Genomic DNA, 4,474 nt, shown 5'->3' with positions numbered 1-4,474 from the left:
CCTTGGATTCTTCCAGATGGAGCAGTTGATACAAAACTAGAAAAAGTGTCACAACAAGAAAAAGGACAGTTATTGTTGGCAGAGCAGTGGGTAGAAGACAACACCGTTAAAGACATTCATCTGTTCAGATTCTAGTTCATCACTCATCAGTTTGCAGTACAGTCACTCAGAAAGCAGACCGTACGTTTTACGTACAAATACAGCAAGCATTATTTAGAATACAAATGATGGGATTACCAGTAACATTTTTATGGATACCAGCACACATAAGGGTCAGTGGAAATAAAGCAGCAGATAGGGCAGCAAAAAAGCAACAACAAATTAAATTAACTTTACAATATCCATCAATAAATCAAGAAGCAAGAACCATGGTGAAACAGAAATTGAAAGGAAAATGGCAAAAACAATGGGAAAAAGAAGGCAAAGAAAGGTGGTTTTACAGGACTCAGAGAGGAGTGGGAGAAATGACAACAGGGGGGAAGAACAGAAGAGTAAAAGATTAATAACCAGACAAAGATTTAGACTTAATAGCACATTATTCAAAAACATAATAAAGGTCAATGTGATTATTGTGGACAAGAGGAAACAATAGAACAACACAGAAGATGTATGATAGATGAATTAGAAAAAAGTCAAAATCAAAATATGTTACTGAAAGAATCAAGAAGTAAAAGTATTCAAATTATTATACATTTATTATAGAACAACTACAGAAGCACACAGAAAAAAAAATTGAACGCTATCACGTTATAATGTTACGGCCCTCACTGGCCGAAGTGGAACAAACAAATAACCAGAAAACAGTTAATTAACACAGTTTATTGTTGTATAAAAATGTGGAGTTCTCTACTACCATTACCCATTCATTGTTACTGTTGTGGCAGCAATAAATGAATTTCCAGGCAGGTTAGATGAAATCACTCAAGCAGGTTTATTTATATAATGTGCACAGAATATAGAGAGCAGGGAAGCTCCAAATCAAAACTCTGGTTCTCCAAATCAACACAGGTGCTTTTATTAAAGATATTGAAATACTGGACCAGAAGGAGGAGTTAGTCAGTCTGGTTCCCAAGGGAAGAAAATTCAACATCACTTCTATAAACAAGTTCATTCTGTGAGAACCCATGGGACTTGGAACAGAAGTCATAACATTATCAGGACTTAAAAACAACAGGTGTTACCCTATAGTAAATTCTGCCATTACATTACCTAAAAAGATTCGACCTGAATTAAACCCCACTTCAAGTGGACAACTCACACAAACCACTACTGTGTGCACTGCAACCCTTAAGATGCACTCAATTCACTGCAAGGACAATCAGGTGCAATTTACGCTCACAATCAAGCCACACAAGATCAGTTCTCAAATAATTAGGAACAACTGATATGGGTTTGGTGTGTTCCGGGGAGTGACCCCAAAAGAAAAAAACAGGACAAACAAAAAATACACAGAAGATCGTTAGCTCGCCCTCACATGTATCAAAACGGGGCACATGATTCAAGGCTGGGCGAACTAACAAAAAAGAGAGATAAAACTCGAATCTTAAAAGGACAGCAGGCAGCAGTGATATAACTGTAAAAACAAAAATACACAAAATTACTAAAAGCTTATTGGAACACTTTAGTCCAATTAGTTTAAGAAACATTAAAAACACTTTAGTTTAAAAAACATTAAAAACACTGCATACCTGTATTGCACAGACCAACACTCTAAAACGAAAAGATGTAGCAGCTCTGGTGTAGCCCTACCAAAATAAAGATGATATAAAACATATATATATATGTCTTCTTTTAAAAATTGAATTGTATAAGGCCTACCTGCGACATTGAATGACCACATGCCCGGGCAACGCTACCGCTGAAACATCATTAATGCTGTGGCCCTGTATAAAACACCATGTCAGGAAAACTTATTTAAACAAATCAAAAAAAGTTTCCTTCCCCGAACCTTACCACAGCCAGCAAACAGTGAAACGCGTGGGCCCAACACGCACCTGGTCACGCACACAGGAAATTAACTTTGCCACCACTCTTCCTGCTTCCCTTTTATTGAAGCTCAGGCTGTGGAGGGTGCGACACCTAGTGGTGCCACCTGTTACAATAACATGATACATCTTGTTAAAACGTGATAGTATCTTGTTAAAACGTGATAAATTTATGTCCAGGAAGTGGCGGTATTATGCTAGGCTAGTACAGTGGCTAACAGGAATTGGTCAGGTTTCCCTCACTGTGGTTAAAACCAATAATAGTATGCGTACTCTGACCAGGATCCTAAACAGAACGGGACTGCACAGAAGGAAATGTCAGTCCGGTCCTCTAGCTGTGGCGGCGTTCCTAACTGACTGTCTGGATCGAAGCTGAAGTTGGCTTCCGATTGTAGCTTCTGATTCGGGAAATGGCTAAAGAGCGATTATAACGGAGGCGCAGCTGTATTTGCTGAACAATCTCTGTTAAAATTTTTATTGAACAGTACAATAGGTGAATAACGGCAACGGCTGTTCGTTACCAAGCAACCGAAATCAACAGAAGGCTAGATAGCTGCAAAAGACAAAACTAGATCCTGTTAAGCATTCTTAAAAAATAAAAGACTTCATCTCTCCAAAATAAATCATAAATAAAGCTTTGAATTTAATTATTTTTCACGTCACCTTTTTGTAATTATGTACAATCAAGTTAAATTCGGTGAATAATATTAATAATTTAAGTTATACTTAACATATGACTGTAAATAAGTAACTAATCATGGAAATTATATTTAACATACAAGTGTTAATAAATCATCTGATCTGCTTTAAAAACAAACATACATCGACACTTCAAATCAGAAGTAGATTATTGTTCGCCAATGGCAGAATATTTCAAACCTAGTTTATGATTTGTGAAATCTTTATCTGAATTGTGAAACTTCCGTAAAAAGATATTTAAAACCCTTTTTGCATCTGGAATGCATTAGAAATTAACTATCACATTTGCAATATTTGCTATTGTTTTAACCTGTTTTAGCTTAGTATGTTAGCTTTAAAAGTAGAATAAATTAAAGATGCTACCCATGCTACAATTAAATAGCTTAGTGTTTTTGACATAAAAGCTCAAAATTTAGGTTTGACACAATTTCTTTATAGTTTTACAGTTCCACAATCACCAATTCCACTATGGTTATTTATTATGCCAGTAGAATTTTGGGAATATTGTCATATTTATAATATTTATGTGACCTATTAACGACATGGGTAGCATCTTTAATTTATTCTACTTTTACAGCTAACATACATTTCTGACATGTAATAGATTATTCATCTTATGTTGCATGATGACAAATCTGAATCTGAAAAGTTGTTGGCATTATTATCCCAGCTGATGCATCCCTGTAAACCACAACAGCCAAACAAAAAGGCAGGTGCTCTAGGACAAAAAATGGTCAGAGTACGCATACCATTAATGGTTTTAACCACAGTGCAAAGCAGCATCCGTATCCGTGTAGACCAAACATGAAGGGAAACCTGACCAATTCCTGTTAGCCACTGTACTAGCCTAGCATAATACCGCCACTTCCTGGACATAAAATTATCAAATTTTAACAAGATACGTATCACGTTTTAACAAGATAACTATCACGTTTATACAAGATACGTAACACGTTTTAACAAGATAAGTATCACGTTTAAACAAGATACGTATCATGTTTAAACAAGATACGTATCATGTTTAAACAAGATACGTATCATGTTTAAACAAGATACGTATCACGTTTTAACGTGATAGTGTTTGATTTTTTTCCTTGTGTGATAGCAATGCGCTTCCGTAAAAAACAAAGTTAGTAAATACAACAAAAACATGATTACATACATAATATAGACAAATAGACATTTTAATCCACACTCCATATCAGTTGGTGGTGGTAATGCAGACCTTCCTTTTTTTGCCAACCAGCAAGAAGAAGAAGAAGAAGAAGGTGAATGGTTGGAAGGATGTCAGAGGGAAATGTGTCAGGTAGTGATTTTGCGGAAATGGAATAGGGTGATAATGGCGTGGAAAATAAAGGAATATGGCATACTCAAAAAGCTAAGTATAAACAGAAAAAATCAAGACAACAAACAGAATCATCTGTTTCCGAGGCTGAAGGAGAAACGGTTACGGTGACAGAATTTAAAATAGTTCTGAAGTTTGTCAAAGAGGGTGTGTCCTTTGGTAAGTGGAATCCAATAAATCTTACTAAAGAAATCAACTCACTGATTGGAAAGGTGAAATTTGTTAAAATAATAAGAGATGGATCGTTATTGATTATTTGTAATGATATTAAACAAAAAGAAAGGGCGCTGAATATAAAAAGAGTCCTTGGTGAGAATGTGAGAGGAAGACTTTTGGATGACAAGAGGTATGTATGCGGAGTCATTTCGGGGATTCCAACTGATGTGTCAGTTGATGAGATCAAGTCTAATGTTTCAGGAGGGAAAGTGGTGGAAGCCAAACGATT

At 35.9% G+C, this 4,474-nt stretch overlaps 1 long non-coding RNA gene across 1 annotated transcript; it reads right to left on the bottom strand.

The window, feature by feature from the left end:
* Nucleotides 1-907: 907 nt before the first annotated feature.
* Nucleotides 908-2,013, bottom strand: LOC112451522. The gene is made up of 4 exons (XR_003040353.2): nucleotides 1,954-2,013; nucleotides 1,819-1,883; nucleotides 1,689-1,745; nucleotides 908-1,573 (listed from the first exon to the last, which is right to left on the bottom strand). It is a non-coding gene; the product is annotated as an uncharacterized LOC112451522 (long non-coding RNA).
* Between the last annotated feature and the right edge of the window lie 2,461 nt (nucleotides 2,014-4,474).

Source organism: Kryptolebias marmoratus, linkage group LG14 (assembly GCF_001649575.2).
Source record: "Kryptolebias marmoratus isolate JLee-2015 linkage group LG14, ASM164957v2, whole genome shotgun sequence".
In the NCBI taxonomy this organism is placed as follows: Eukaryota; Metazoa; Chordata; class Actinopteri; order Cyprinodontiformes; family Rivulidae; genus Kryptolebias; species Kryptolebias marmoratus.
Note: the sequence above shows the minus strand (reverse complement) of the source record. Positions and strands in the feature narration are given on the sequence as shown.